This window comes from Mustela erminea, chromosome 7 (assembly GCF_009829155.1).
Source record: "Mustela erminea isolate mMusErm1 chromosome 7, mMusErm1.Pri, whole genome shotgun sequence".
NCBI classification, from domain to species: Eukaryota; Metazoa; Chordata; class Mammalia; order Carnivora; family Mustelidae; genus Mustela; species Mustela erminea.
The window spans coordinates 111,615,073-111,632,161 of record NC_045620.1 but is presented as its reverse complement, the minus strand read 5'-3'; the positions used below and the strand labels follow the sequence as shown (position 1 = coordinate 111,632,161).

At 40.3% G+C, this 17,089-nt stretch overlaps 1 protein-coding gene across 1 annotated transcript in view; it reads right to left on the bottom strand.

Annotated features, from left to right (window-relative positions):
* PRKD3 (protein kinase D3) overlaps positions 1-7,097 on the bottom strand; it is an 82,936-nt gene extending 75,839 nt beyond the window's left edge. The window contains exon 1 of the mRNA XM_032352957.1: positions 6,972-7,097. The gene's annotated coding sequence lies outside the window, so the exon portion shown is untranslated. The remainder of the gene's footprint in view (positions 1-6,971) is intronic.
* Positions 7,098-17,089: the final 9,992 nt, after the last annotated feature.

Genomic DNA, 17,089 nt, shown 5'->3' with positions numbered 1-17,089 from the left:
CAAAGCATCACATGGGTATTAAGAAGTGGAGTTGGGGGAGCACCTGGGTGGCTCAGTCGATTAAGTGTCTGCCTTTGGCTCAGGTCATGGTCCAAGGTCCTGGGATGGAGTTCCACATTGAGCTCTCTGCTCAACCTCTCCCCACTACCCCCCCGCCCAACTCATGGGGTCTCTCTCTCTCTCTCTCTCACAAAAATAAATAAAATTAAAAAAAAAAAAAAAAAAGAAAAGGCAGAGTGGGAATTAGGACCCAAGTTTCATACTTTCTTACCAAGTGCTATCTCCACAATAACATACTATTTGTCAAAGAGAACAAGGAACTGAGAGAATCACCGCTCAGAGAAGATGTTGTTAGGGTTGACAGAGCTCATAGAAAAGGCAGAATTGCTCAACTTGTATTTTGCTTATCTTCTCTCGTTTTAAACTAAAACTGTAGAAGAGCAATGAGAACTGAAACCCGAGCCTAGTGAATGAGAGACTAAAACAACTTTATATGAGTGCAAGTCTTTGGTTCCAGATGCAATTCATTCTATGCTGCTAAAGCAATCAGCAAGTGTAATCACAAAGCCAACTCTCATAATCTTGGAGAAAGAGCTCAGAAAGAAATAATTTGGGCCTGGATATTGGTCAGATGTACTTCAAATTTTACGAGCTGCAGAAGTGGAGAAGTGGATTCCAGAAATCAAAGACATATAAATTTAATATTAATCTTCAGTCAAATGTGAGAATAGATTATGAAAATGAATGGTTTCTGAATACTTAGAAAATAAAGTAATCTCCAGATGACAGCATGAATTCAAACAGAATAAGGCCAAATCCACTGCATTTACATCTTGGAAAAGATTGATTCCTAGACTTGTTAGATGCAGGAACGAAGAATAATAGTAACTTACAGTCACTGAGTTCCAACTATCTGTAAGGCACTGTTCTAAACATCCCATATGCAACAACCTATTTTATAGTTGAAAAAAACAGTCTTAGAAATTAAAGTACTTGCCCAAGATCACACAATTAGCAAAGCCAGGGGGGGGAAGTGTATTCTGGCCAGAACAGTATTCAAGATTTTTTTAATGCTATTTTTGCAAATACGTTGTTTGAGTGTGAGTTGGATATTAGTGTAGTTGATAAGTTCACTGGTCTATATCAACCTAAATGAAAGAAATCTTTAGGGGACGTGCCTTGGAATTCTGCTCTTGACCCTATATTGATTCTGACTGTTTATAAGATAAAGACACAGAAGACATGCTTATAAAATCCCAAGAGTATACAATCTGGGAGAAACAAACCAAAGTTAAAGTGGAAAGTAGTAAGAGTGAGTGTAAAGCTTTAAAATGGAGAAGAAATGAAGTGCTCACTTAGAAGCTCTTTATAAGATTTTTTTTTTAAGATTTTTATTTATTTTATTTATTTGACAGAGAGAGATCACAAGCAGACAGAGAGGCAGGCAGAGAGAGAGAGAGGGAAGCAGGCTCCCCGCTGAGCAGAGAGCCCGATGCGGGACTCGATCCCAGGACCGAGATCATGACCCGAGCCGAAGGCAGCAGCTTAACCCACTGAGCCACCCAGGTGCCTAGAAGCTCTTTATAAATGGAGTTAGTCACCTGAGTTTAAGGAGAGCTAATTGGTGGCTAAAAGAACCAATGCAAAACTACCTACCAGGACACTGAGAATGTATTAATATCAATCTGTAAACTCTGTTGCTGGTCAGCCTACATCGCCACTGTATTCATTTCTACACTCCACATTTTTAAGAGCTATACTGATTAAAAAATAGTAATTAAAAGCATGCATCCAGTTAAAGGTTAAGACAATGTCATGTAAAAATATATGCTTAACAAAGCTAAACAGAATAACAGTCTTCAAATAATGGTCTTACAAATAATATTTGAAAAGGCGTTAAGAGAATAATCGGCTTTACTCAGTATTACTGCAGAGAAGTTTAAAATGAAGGTAACAGCAGAACTTGCTCACCTCACAGGACGTGATGAGGCACCTGAAGTACCTACAACAGTACCTGGCTTACAATTAAGTGCTCAGTAACTTGCAACAATTTTCGTAATAATTACATGAAGAAATTAATAATTAAGGTCCTACTTTATGCCGAAGGCTGCAATTAAGATACGATACTTCATTACGTCCTTACAAGAACCCTAGGGGATTTGTTTAACTCTGTTTTACTGAAAAGAAGCCAGGGTTTCAGAGAAGTTCCTTGCTCACATCTAATATGGCATGGAACTCGATTCAAACAAAAGCTTCCCTGACTCCAAAGCCCACGTTCTTTCTACTATTTCATTCCACCTCCAAAAGCCTAACAACAGAACAGGTCTTCTCCTAAGGTAATGAGCTACTTACCATAGACAAGTTGAGTCGTTTCAAAAGCTGAACTACTATCAGGGGCACCTGGGTGGCTCAGGCCTTAAGCTTCTGTCTTTGGTCCCCATAGGGCTCCCTGCTCAGCAGGAAGCCTGCTTCTCCCTCTCCCACTCTCCCTGCTTGTATTCCCTCTCTCGATGTCTCTGTCAAATCAATAAATAAAATCTAAAAAAAACTTAGCTATCATAAAAAAGGTAGTAAAATATCTAAGAATAATACTGTATTCAGGTTAAGTACCTCAAAATACAAGATGCTGCTGTGTTCAATAATAATTTATTTTCAATGGATGTCTTCCCACTAAATTTTCATTTTATTATACCTGTTACTGTTAGCCAAGTAACGTAACTGTCTAATACAATCGGCCAACTTATCAGAACTACTTGTAACTATTAATAAACTATATGTTATACTTTGTATAAAAATTTTTTTTCAAGTTTCAGCATGAAAACAAATAGAAGAAACTAAATGAGCTGTCATATTAGCTTCTGCCCACTCATCCCATCTGTGTTCTCCTTTTATTTTACGGAACCCTGATTTGCTCTGTAAGATGCAACAAGATGAAGGATGAAAAATATGAAGATGAGTATCAAAAAATTTAATAACTATTTTATTCTGTCTTTACATCTCAATTAGGAAACTGAGACAAGACAATTACTAATTTATAAACTGTATATTAATTAGATATGTTTGTTTCTAATAGCTGTAAGTTGGCAAGCATTTCTGATATGTTTATTTGGAACATCTCAAATATTCTTTTGGGGAGTTATCTGTCACATATCCAATTCAAATGAGCTTATATAATCCATCACCACTGCTGAATGGAATCAAAAGATGAAATATTAAAAGAATCTTGAGCCCACCCTGCCCTATGATTACAGACAAGGTAAAACAAAGGCCCATTACTTTATGGTAACATCACAAGTTGATCCACCTTTCCCTCCCATGCTCTCACCTCCTGCCTGCATGTATATATCTCATAATTTAGCAAAGCCTCTAATTAGAAGCTCAAATAGCAGCATTTTCATTCAACATTTACTGAGTATCTAATATCTGCCACACTGTTACTAGAGACACTGTGGTTATACAGCAGTAACCAAAACAGACATGGCTACTGGAGCTTATAGTGAGATGTGGGACACACACATTAACCAAATACCATTCACATAAATAGCAAAGTACCTACAAATTATGAAAAACGATATGACAAAGTATACTTAAAGGACCTAATTTCAACTGGGGCCTCACGCGAGGAGACCTTAAGGAAGTGGTGCTTAAGCAAAGGCCTAAAGGATAAGTAGGAGTCAGGGAAGGAGAGAGAAGAGGGAAGAGGATTCCAGAAGACAAAACAAATCCAGTTCTTAAATACTTCATAAGGAAGTTCATTATTTAGTACAGCCAGTGTCCTTTCTGGTAATCAGTAAATCAGTAAAGGTTGAAGTGAAGAGTTAAAATGTTTTTCTTGGGACACCTGGGTGGCTCAGTTGGTTAAGCAGCTGCCTTCGGCTCAGGTCATGATCCCAGCATCCTGGGATTGAGTCCCACACCAGGCTCCTTGCTCAGCAGGAAGCCTTCTTCTCCCTCTGCCTCTGCCTGCCACTCTGTCTGCCTCTGCTCACTCTCTCTGACAAAAAAAAAAAAAAAAAAAGTTTTTCTTGTTCTGAGTAGCATAATTTACCATGACTTCCTCCAGTAATGGGTTGTCCTGGTTCAATTTAGTTTTGTGTGTCAGGAATGCTAATGAATGGAGGGCCTTCCCACCCATCCCCCCCATCCTTGATACCTACACGTATTCTTTTAGCATGTAAAAAAAGCACATGGCCTTTTTCAGTGCAATCCTGACTACTGTCCAGAAATCAATGTCTGTGTTTTGCCTTGATACAGGCTTGAGCTGGCTTAATAATCCTAGTGTTGTGTTTATATTGTATACTGTATATTTATATTGTGTATTGTATTAACAATTCAAATAACCTGGTAGAGTTTTTTAAATCCTAGTCTGTTGCATTCCTGGCACCTATTTATAGATTTTCAAAATTATAACTATTCCTTAGATTAATATAATACTTTTCCTAAGAGCTCAGCATTCAACTAAATTGTTTACTGCTAAAATTCTGCTCATCTGGACCAGTGATATTTGAATCTCGGTCCTTCCACTCTCAGAGAGAGTACAGAGAGCACACCATGTCTGCTCGGCTGCTCAGGCACTGAAAAGTTTATCCCATAATAAGATTACAGTCTGCCAATCTGGCCAATGCTGTATGAATCTATGCTGGGCTTGATGGACCTTCATCGCCTCTCTCTGCCCCAGTGGTATCTGAGAAATCTGACTGGCTAACAGCCAATAAGCAATTTCTCACACAATGTCACTGTAAACTAACCATACAAGTGGAGAAAACTTTTCTTCTGCACTAAAATTAAAGTTAAAACGTCTCCAAAGTGTATCATCTCAAATTTTTCCACTGCTCCAAAGAGGCACACATACAAGTTCAATTTAAATTACATAATCGGAGACTCAAAGTAGTACCAGCACAGATGATTGTAAACCATAAAATTATTATTAAACCAAATTAAAATCTGTACTGGCAAATAATTTCCCCATGTAGCCAGTTCTGCAAAAGTAGTTTCTTTTAAAAATGAACAATTAATTTCAATACGGTAGTACTTTCATCAATTTTAGAAAGTCTTTTTAAAAATGAGAAAATGTCCCTTAAAAGTGCATGTAAAGACTTTTTTTTCTTTTTTAAAATCTTTTTTTTTTTTAAACATTTTACTTATTTGACAGAGAGCTGGAGAGCACACACAGGGAGAGTGGCAGGAGAGGGAAAAGCAGGGTCCCCGCTGAGCAGGGAGCCCAAGGTGGGACTTGATCCCAGGACCCTGGGCTCATGACCTGAGCTGAAGGCAGTTGTTTAACCGACTGAGCCACCCAGGTGCCCTGGTTTTTTCAATTCTAATGTAATTTAAAAATTTTCATGCCCCAGAGCTTGATTTATTAAAGCCCCCTTTTTATTCCATATGCCAGTTTAAATGAAAAACAACCCACTGAGAGAAATTTCTCTTTTAAAGAGGTCATCTATTGAAACTGAAAGCTCATAAAATTTGTGTATCTTAAAGACTCACTACTGAGATGCTTTAAAAAATCAGTCTCTAGATATGAAACAGACAACATTTTGAATGTGAGTCATCCTAAAAAGTGAAATGCTATCCACCAAATTATAGAACTTAGTATGGAAACTGGTCTGTCAAACACAAGCTTATCTGATCACATCTACCACATCTATATTACCTGCTGAAGCAAAACCTAACATGAAGGCTTCATGACATGTTTAAAATATTTTTACTAAAACTTCTAACTTCCTGGCTGAATTTTCATGCCTGCTCTCAATTCAGATCCTAACGGGAGGAAGAAAAGGTTCTTTCGATAAAACTCAGAAGTCTACAGCTTAGGTCAGGGACCTTTATGGATGTCCTCATACCCATTAGAGGACGCATTAGAAGTTGGTAAGTAAACTTGATCTCAGCGAAATCACTGTCGCTAAAAATGCAGGAAGAACTGCTACATCAAGTACAAAGTAGAAGCAGTTGTAAGAGTTAACACAATATAGCATTTTCTAGGGTACAGATCAAGGCATTTAAAAAGTTTTTGTTTCACTTGCGGCTACAGCTCATTAAAGCTGTGTAGTACCAACTAGTAGTTCAGGGTGTAACTTATCCTTCCTAATCAAAGATGACACCGATATCTTATTTCCTGTGGGGATGGGTGTGGTTGAAAAGACAGTTATGTCCAAGCCATCAATCTGTGTATGGAGAAGTCTGCGGGTCTCACACACGCTTGTCGCTTGATTTTATATTCGTGCCTGCAGTCGGCAAGGCCTATGCTGCGAAGATTTCAAATAAAATATCCAACAGGCAATCGAGTAGTCTGTGGTTATTGTTACTGCTCAGAGAAAACAGTCGCACTCCTCAGCGTTTCATCGCAAGAAAAACCTCCCGGGGGTGAGAACAACTCGGAGCAAGGCTGCAACTTGCACAACTAAGCACGGTCAGGAAACTGGGGTGGGGGCTCACACGGTCTCTAAGCACCATTTACTCACTCCTTTGAGGCAGCTACAACACGAAGTGATGAAATGAATAGGAGAGAAAAAAAAAAAAAAAAGGATCATCCCCAATTCGGCAGCTTGACTGTCGCTGGGCTGGCGTCGGGACCGGCCGGAGGAACCCCGAAACAGCCTGCTCCCGCAGCCGTCGCGCGCGGTGGTCGCCGACGGAGCGCGGACCCAAGTTGGCCTCCGCGCCCACGCCGGAACTTGGCCCCGTCTGGCGGCCGCGCCGGCGCTCCCCGCTCGCCGCGGCGCCCCCCGCCCGCTCCGCCCGCCGCGGGCTCCGCCAACTTCCCGCCCAGCCCCGGAGGTCGCCGCCCAGCCCCGCGCGGGGCCCCGAGTCCCGCCGCCGCCGCTGCCGCTGCCGCTGCCGCGTGCGGGCGGGGGGGTGGGGGAGGGGCCGCCGCCGCCTCACCCGACGGGCCGCGAGAACAAAGCGGCGGCCGCGGCGGCGCTAACTTTTTCGGCGTCTGATCCGCGCTCCCTGAGGCGACTACTTACGGAGGCGGGCTCCGCCGGTCGTGAGCAACTCCGCGGCCGCCAGCGTCTGGATCCCAGACGAGGCGCCAGCAAGGCTTCACGCGCCTCGCAGGATCCCGCCCGCCGCTGGCGCCCCTTCCTCCCTCCCTCCTCCCCGTCCCGTCCCGAGGCCCGGGGGCGGGGGGCCGGGGCGTGCGGGGCGGGGGCGCGCGGCCGGCGCGGGGCCTGCCGGGAGCTGTAGTTTCCGGGCGGGCCCGAGCGGGTGGTAGCCGCGCGGGGATGCTGCTGTGCCTTTGCACTGTGCAGGCAGCGAGGGCTCTGCGTCCTCGGACGTCCCCGTGTCTCCGGGGGCGCGGCGGAGCGGGGCGCGACCGTGTATTTCAACCAGTTACATACGGTACTCGAACCCATCATTGCCTTTTTCTCTTTTATCGTCCGCTCTGACGGAGGCCACGGTGGCAAGGAACCAAGAGGTGACAACTTGAATGGGGGACTCGGAAGGGGTCCACAGCAGAGAGCAGTTTCCACCCTGATTGCTCTTCTCCCTGCTCCCCACGTTCTCCTCCCTCGGGCCTGCCTCCCGGGTGGCCGCCTGGCGCCGCAGCCCCAGGCATTCTGCCCCCGACGCCGAGACATCCAGAGCCCTTCATCTAAGCAGAGTACACCGAAGCGGTAACTTTGGTTTCCTATTTGTCCACCACTCAGCTCGCGGGTGTCCCCTGCCATCAAAGTGAAGTGCAGTCAAGAATCATGAACCTAGGCTGCCACGTCCAGGGAAACGGGGTAACAATGCCCGGGGAACGGGGAGGGGTGGGTGTCAGGATGAGGATCTAGAAGGAAAAGATACTACGTGGTAAATTATAACTTTAATGTGAGAACAAAACCTGACCAGCTAACCGTGACTGTCCTAGGAAGGACCTAGTTCTCTTCTGTCAAGGTTTTATCTCAAAAATACTTAAGTAAAACATATTGAGACAAGCTGGATGGGCTGGTTATCAACCATCCATCCATCCCCACGCAGGGATCTAAGGCAGCTTCTGAGAACAGAAAAGAAAAGAAAGTTAAGTGACTCCCTCTGGTTTATACTAAGTCATCAATCTTCACGGATGTTCTTGTATTTAAACTTAAGAAATGAGAATTTTAAAATAGCTTATATTAAAGATGGGGCAAGTAAAATTGTGTGTAACTCGGATCTACTCTGAAACTATTGTTTGGAAAAGACATTTCTGAAATACTTTCAGGAATTGGAAGCTGCCAAATGTCCCATATCCCGAAGCTACAAAATATACCCATATCCTGTCGATCTAATATTTTATATTTAGTCTTATTCTGCTATTGTTTTATTTTAAAATTGAAAATAAATCTACTCAAGTCTATATTATTTTTAAAGAACCCTCTTACCTAACTTTGCCTTTTTCTTCCTTCCACTTTCCAACAGACGTTTTAGTACAGCCCCAAATATTCTCTCTTAACAAGATTCCCAGGACCTCATTGGAGCAATTTACAGCCAGTCCCATCTCACTAGTAACTTCCATTTTCTCTCATGGTCCTTAAAGAGACAGAAGTTACTCTTTCTAGAAGTAACTTTTCTAAACAAATCAAGCTCATTATTTAGAGATTTAAGGATTTGTGTGTGTGAGAGGGAAATATATATATATCCATTCCATTTCTGCTGCTCTGCTTCTCTTTTTAAAAATAAAATTGTTTCCTCCACTTTAAATGAATTTTTCAACAATACATTTTAGCATAAGACTATATTTGTACTGTAATCTTTTGCTGGACATGAACTACAGTTTCCTCAAGACATTTTATTCCTATTCCAGAAGCACTGCAGTGATTAAGATTTGGTTTGATAAGTAAACATATTCCCATGTGAGATTTTTAAGCCTTGAAAGAAAATATAATCAGAGTAAAGATGATGGAAAAGATTTTATTTCTTGATGGTGGCTTATGAAAAATGGAAGCTTACAGTCTTCCTCTCGTGGGACTACAGTTGCAAGTCTTGTCCCACATTTACTGGCCTCCCTTGTACTCAATGACATGCAACTCAGTCATTCAGACATGTACCTGCTATAAGCAAAACAAGTCAACATTTGTGATTTAAGAGAGCAGAGTTACCTGATTCAGAATCCTAAATGGAAAAAAAGATGATTCGCTAGGGTCCCTACTAGAGGAAATGCTCATTATTCTAAAACTTTGGCTGGGTTTAATTTATAGAATGTGATTCCTGAAAAAAATTATTATGTTTTTGTGGGGGGTTTTCCATGAGGTTGAAACATAAGTGAAAAATGCACCACAAAAAAACTCTCTTTTGAAATACTATAGACTGGTTATAATGTATTTTAGAAAGCCAACTGAGAAAGAAAACAAAGGTGCTGTGGACCTAGATAGGGAACCAGTATTAAAATTAGTTCTCATGCCAACATTGGCCAGAGCAAAGGAGTTAGGCAAGTGGCCTCCCTCACTCATAGTCTGGAAATTGCAGCTGCCCAGAAGGGCCAGTTCGAAGCAAAGGGTTAGGATGGGACTTGGAAGGCAGAATCCAATCTAGTCTCTGCCATGTCACAGGTGCATGCTGCTCAGTCTCAACTAAGAATTGATGTTCTTGTCCGTGAAATGCAGAAAGATGATTCCGTACCCCCACAGGATTGTTGTGAGAAGGAAGAGATGCCCTGAGTGGACCACACATGCAGTGGGCATTGGAGGTAGCCCCGCCCCCTCCCCCCGGGCGCATCGTGGTTCTGCCACTGAACAGTTGTGTGGCCACAGGCATGGCAACCTCAGTCAGCTTCTGTCTCAGCATCAGTTACATCCAAGGTCACCAGTATTATCCTTGGATGATAGCACTCCTTACCCGGGGAGTTGTGCAAGAACAAAATGACATAACACATGGATGACAGCTTAAAAAAAAATTCACAAGTAAATGCTCAGTAAATATTAGCTATTATTCGGGTTAAAGAGCTTTTTTGGGTGCCACATCTCCTGGCAACACAGAGAAAGAAAAATTAACAAACTTGAGTCTGTGAAGGGAAATGTAAGATAATAGTGAAGAGTTTAAATAACCCAGGAATCCCTATGGTTGTAGGATGAATTCTTTTTTACGTCCTCAAAGGAAGGTCTGACTGCACAGGTACTCAGCTGACCAGAAGCCATCACTGTGACACCTTCTACACTGATAGCTCAGGTGTTCCTGTGCCAGATAAAAATCACTAAATGGTCTTGTATTTGTTGTTCGAGAGATAAGTGACACCATACGATGAAACAACATTAGAATAATTGGGATTCCAGAAGAAGAAGAAAGAGAGAGGGGAGCAGAAGGTATATTGGAGAGAATTATTGGAGAGAATTTCCCCAATATAGCAAAGGGAACAAGCATCAAAATCCAGGAGGCGCAGAGAACCCTTCTCAAAATCAATAAGAATAGGTCTACACCCCGTCACCTAATGTTGGTTTCATTTTTAATGAAGTAATCAGACAATATTGAACATTATTCTAATTAATACTCTGATCATACATCCCAAATTTCCAAATCTCCAGAAAGAACTCTGACTAACCCTAGACTTCAAACTCTTTCCTAGTTCGTTATATGATGATGGAACATGTGGCTGAAAGCTAATTGAGGTTAATTTGGCTTGCTTGCCTTTTTCCCTAGATTCTCCTTAAAGTCCTTGGTGTACAGACTCAATAAACTTTTTTCTTTTTTGAAGATCTTATTTATTTGAGAGACAGAGATCTCAAGCAGGGAGAGAAGTAGGCAGAGAGAAGAGGAAGCAGTCTCTCCACTAAGCAGAGAGCCCAATTCGGGGCTCGATCCCAGGACCCTGGGATCATGACCTGAGCCGAAAGCAGAGGCATTAACCCACTGAGTCACCCAGGTGCCCCTCAAATAAACATTTTTGAGAGGCTACTATGTGCAGGGCATTTGATAGGATCTATAGGGGAAGCAATTGCTATTCTTGGGGACTACTATTTATTAAACAAGGTACGTGAAGATCTGTCATATGGAGAAAAGAGTAAGAAAGTAAGTAGGAGGCAAAATAAAAGGTTAAAAGATGGCAGAGAAGTACAAGACCTACCCCATTCTGGAGAAGGCTAAATACATGAACAAAGAGGATTTTATCTGAGCTTTGAAGAGTGAGTAGGATTGGAAATATGGGGGAGGAGAATGGGGAAAAAGGGGGAAAAAAGGGAAAATCCAGGTGAGCATAAGCACATACACATAAAAACATGGGGGCATAGCTGTGGACCAGAGTTTGGTTAGGCTGAGCCACAGAATTTTTTTCCTCACAATTTTTAACAATTGAGGTGTAATTCACAAACTATAAATTTCACCTTTTTAAAGTGTACCCTTTACTGGTTTTGAGTATATTCACAAATTATGCAACATTATGACTACCTAATTTCAGAATATTTTCTTCACTCCCAAAAGAAACTCCATGTCCATGAGCAATCACTCCCTATGACCCTCGGAGGTGGCCAGCCCACCCAGTGGGCTTCCAGTGGACTCACCGTTGCTTGGATTTGGAACACTTGGGTGGGCAGGTGGGGGGAATGGTGTGGATGAGCTGCTGGTAGGACACATGCTGTACTTGCTACACTTGGCTCTAAACACCAACTTAACAAATCTCTACCTCTAGCTTGATCCCTTTCTATAAACACTTGAATGTTCCACAGAAAGATCACAAATTCAAAGTGTCCCTAACTGAACTCATCTTTGCCTTGAAAACCTGTGGTTCTTCCTATACTTCCAAGCAGATTGAGAATAACCATGACTTTCCTTGTGCTCCAGACAGGTTGTTTCCATAGCACACATAACGCTTTACCACACAGCTCTCTCTCTTACTAAACTGTAAGCTCCTGGAAAACAGGGGCCATATAGAGCTCATCCCTATCTTCTTTGCAGAGTGCTTTACCCAGTCTTAGTGCTCAGTGCTCCGCTAAGATTTGGGAGTCCTTGCATAGGATGGAGACTGAAACAATGCAAAGGGATGAAATTATCTTCAGGAAGACCAGGAATAGAAATTGCATTTATTGAGGTCCTACTCTTGAAAAGGAAGGGGAGTCTAACACATGCTATGACATGGATGAACCTTGAGGACAGCATGCTAAATGAAATAAGTCAGTCACAAAAATATAAAAACTAATGATTCCACTTATGTGAGGTCCTTAGAGAGTCATGTCCATGGAGACCAAGAGTAGAATGGTGGCTGCCCAGGGTTAGAAGGAGGAGAGAATGGAGAGTTAGTATTTAATGGACTCAGAGTGTCAGTTCTGCCAGAGGACAAGAGTTCTGGAGATAGATGGAGAGGACAGTTGCCCAATGGTGTGAATGTATTAATGCCACTGAACTGTACTCTTAAAACTGGCTAAGAGGACAAATTTTATGTCCCATAGATTTTACCACAATGAAAAAAAACAACAACGAAGAAACACTAGCCCAGGAACTTAAACCAACTATTACATTAACTAAATAATATGTAATATTAAACACGAAGGAAGGATATAAAAATAAATATCAGGGGCGCCTGGGTGGCTCAGTGGGTTAAAGCCTCTGCCTTCGGCTCAGGTCATGATCCCAGGGTCCTGGGATCGAGTCCCGCATCGGGCTCTCTGCTCAGCAGGGAGCCTGCTTCCTCCTCTCTCTCTCTCTGCCTGCCTCTCTGCCTACTTGTGATTTCTGCCAAATAAATAAATAAAAATCTTTAAAATAAATAAATAAATAAATAAATAAATAAATAAATAAATAAATATCAAATACAATTACCTTGTTGACAAAACAGAGTTTTCTTAATTTTCTCATTTTGTAACAGACTGACTACGGATAGCCCTGGACAAGTGTTAATATGGAACTAGCCTTTGGGAACTAATGGTGTTAATTATGTTAAAAATAGAAGCTGAGGAAAGAAGGGCAATAATTAAAGAAGGTAGCAGTGCCAAAGCAAGATCATTGTCTGCCTGTTGTTATTGATTTGGCCCTGCTATTATGCACTATGACAAGTCAGATATTTCCTCAGATTTTTGGCAGGTGCTACTCTGAATAATCATAAGGTATTTGTTTTCAGATGTTCAATATTTTATTGGGAATTTCATATGCTTCCAGGTCCCTGCTTTTGTAAGGATTATGTTATCCAAAAGTTTGACACATGTAGAGTATATGCTAAGGATGCGTGTGTACTATAAAATAATAGTAGTATATAACTTGCAACAGAATATAATAAAGATAAACATGGGAAATACTGGCACAGAGATGTTGTGTAAGAAGGTTCTTCTGTAGCCATCATTCCAGTTTCCTTCATATTTTCAGCCTGTAAAAATCCTGAATAATAATTTTTCCTGTATCCTTGTTTAGGGCATGGTCCTGAATGTCACGTATTTCCTGTCTGAGCCATGAGCTTGTTTTCTGATCGGTGTTTATTTTCTCTAATCTAAGAGTAGAGTTGAAAGAAGGGGACCATTTTGCCTCAGACTGCAATGAAGATGCACATTTCTTCTTTGGTCACTTCCTCTGCTTGCAAAATTTCCTCCCCGTCTGCTTCCTAAAATTACAACTTTGTTTCTTCCTAATTTGTAATACAGGTTTAACCCTAGACTGTTGGAAAGATTTTCTTGGAACACTAAACAAACATAGTATGAAAGACGATTATTCAATCTCTTTCACTTTCTTATGGATCTCTAAATTCAAACTTTAGTGTTGCCCATAATAGGCATGTGACTCAAAGCAGTGAGAATCAGAAAAAAAAAAAAAAAAATCAAAGTTTGTCCAGGGACAGAAGGGGATTAGTCTTACTAAAATTGTATCCTGAGTAATTTAAGCTTCTTTTAAAGGGAAATTCAGGTATACTCTCGGCCTGGAGCTAATGACAGCTCTGCTGAAATGCTTTTTCAAACATTAAAATTGAAGGTGGATTAGCTCATCTAATTTATTACGGTCTGGACAACCTTGTATATATAAACCGTAGGGTTAGAAAGGATTTTTTATGACCTCAATCTGGGCTTTTTAGAACTACTAAAACACTTGAAATACTTTGCTAATGTTTTCAGATATATAAATAAAACAAACATCATAAATCCATCCCAAGTTTAAACCTAAATTTAAGCAAAACTAAAGGTATATATAGCAACATATGTGGTTTAAGGCAGAATATAGGTTATGGTATCATGTTGCAACTTTCTATCATTATTATTAATAGCTATGGTAGCATAGTCAACTTTTTTTTTAAAATGAGTGTTGCTATTTTCTGTATATTTGTGTCATATTTATTTACTTTCTTAACATTTTATTTTGGAATTTATTTATTTATTTTAGAGCCTTCCTTCCTCTCTCATTTGAGATTGCTGGGCCTAACCTGAATCTTAAAACAAGTTTTTGTTTGTTTGTTTATGAGTTGAAAATTACTCTTGGAATTATGTCCTTTCATGAGAAGTCAGAAAGTGTCAAATTAACAACTGCAATTAATACTGCTTCAAGATCACAAAACTGAGAGAAGGGGAGCTTTTACAGTTAACTCTGATTACAGACTGTGTAGCATGATCAGTAGAATAGCCTCACAATTTCATATCATTAGAACTAAGATAAATAGAACAGAATACCTTGGAAAATCTGTAAGCGACCCCAAAGTGAAAGACAACCAAACGCCTTAGCCTTGACTTTAGATTATATTAGTTTACATTGTGGTATTTCTTTCTTTCTTTTTTTTTTTAAGAAAAACATATTTCCCCTTATAATAAGTATGGTGTTAGACATCTGATGAAAAGAGAGAAAAAACACAAAATGAGTATTCTGCTTAACACTTGGAAATAAAATAATTTCATGTCAGGTTTTACATTCAGGAAAAGCCTACCTCAATATTTTAAAAATTAGATTTTATAACTACTTAAATTTTCTCCTTGGAAACTGGCAAAACCTGTAGGTTTCAGTAAACATGCGCCGCCTGCCATTGAGTTGGCTTTGTGTGTGCCCAGGCAGGTTATTCCACATCCCTGTGCTTTTGTGTTCTTACCACTAACAATGAGGATAATAGTAATATCTTTCATCATACTAATATATAGAATTAGAGGATCTTTAGAAACATATCATTGACATACCCACCATCTTTGATCATATTTTTACCTTGAATCAAAAAATTTAATTAGTAACTTTGAATGGAAACAAGTTCTTGTGTTAACAGCTTTTTCTTTCACATACTATCATTGAAAATTGCCAGAAGTTGTTGCATTGTCACCTACTTCATCCTTAAAATGCAAAAAAAAAAAAAGAAGGAGACAGAATCTTTCAAGTAAAAAATCAAAATGAATCTACAAATACACAAACTGTGCACTATATGTATACATACTCTTTGTAACAATTGGTTTTTTGAAACTATACAGTCAATTTTGGTATCATACAGATCAGAGCTGTCTGTTCTGTGAGCAGTAAAGAGATGAACTTTCTTGGGGGGAGGGTGTTCTTCATCTTTTGATTCTCTCTATCCTTATCTCCTTGAGTAGATTAAAATTCCTTACTGGAAGTGGGGTTTTTGGGGGGGTGGGGCGTGGATCTTGAAAGCTTTTGGTTTTTAGACCCTGCAGAGAAAAACTGACTTAAAAGCAGGTTAAATTTGTGAAGGAGTAAGAGGAATTTTGCTTGGGGACAAGATGAGTGTCGGTGACAGGAATCAGGGTTTATGGGTATGTTCCCCTCCCTTTCTCTTAGAGGAGAGTGAACTGTTGTTCTAAAGGGCTGGGAAGGGAGAGGGCCAGAAAACCAGAGGAAAAGAGATTTTTTTCCTAACTTTTATTGCCACCTTGACTTGACCTCTGATGAGGTGAAAGGAGCCGGGAAGATTTACAGGAAATCTGGATTCCTGAGATTTCTGAGGAACAGCAAAGGTCTGACTCTGTACTGCGGAAGCAAACATTTTAATTTTTCATTCCATTATTGAAAACTGCGGTGGACAGATTTGGGCAGGGATATAATGTCGGCAGTCTTCATAGTCTCTGTGGCAGCTCAAGGAACAAAGGGCAAGGTGTTTTAGGGTGAGGCTTGTACACTGACAAAAAGTAAGGAGAAGGCTGAGAGTTTGGGATCTAATCTTACCTACTTCATAATTTGTCTAGGACTGGCCCATTTTAGTAATCCTTTTTTCTTTCTTTTTTTTTTTTCACCATTATCCTCAGGGATTTCACAAAGTGATTATTAATGTTATCATTTATCTGATTATATGGTTTTTGCTTGTGTGTTTCTCAGAGTGTGGGATTAATATAATGGTTCTTAGCCCTGCTAGAATCACCTGGCAAGTTTTTGGGTTTTTTTTAAAGATTTTATTTATTTATTTGACAGAGAGAGAGATCACAAGTAGGCAGAGAGGCAGGCAGAGAGAGAGAAAGGGAAGCAGACTCCCTGCCAAGCAGAGAGCCAGATGCGGGTCTCGATCCCAGGACCTTGGGATCATGACCTGAGCCAAAGGCAGAGGCTTTAACCCACTGAGCCACCCAGGCGCCCCTCACCTGGCAAGTTTTAAAGACATCTGATGTTCTGGCCACACACCAGACTAATCATATCAAAATCTTTCACTATGTAGTTAAAACTGTAGGATAATGTATTATTTTTCTGAGGTAAAATAATTTAACCACAGCCGTTCTCAAATGCTTTGGTCTCAGGACTCCTTTACCTTACTAATCTTTTCTCTGTGATTTGGGCACTGAGCATTTGGAAAATATTGGTTCACTGAGTTACACAGATACTCCAAATGTTGAACACTTTATTATATATCATTAAAAAATTGCATTTGTTAAAATAACTGAGGAACACAAATAGCTTTTGTTTGTGTGAAGTATGTCTATCAATGTCTATTGTATTGAAAATTAAAACAGGCATTTTATAAATGTTTAATATGGCTTATTTAAAAATAACAGAAGCATTACATGTTAAGTAACACATTTTTACATAAAATGTCTGTTTGTAAAAACAAAAATAATTTTGTGAAAGGGCTGACATTTTTGAATATTTAAAAATTTTCTTTAATCTCTGACTTATTAGAAAATAACTGGATTTGTTTATGTAATCAATCTGCTGAGGTATGTTATTTTGGTTGAAGTATATGAAGAAAATTTGGCCTCATGCTGACATGTAGTAGGAAGAGAAAGAAGTATTTTAATAC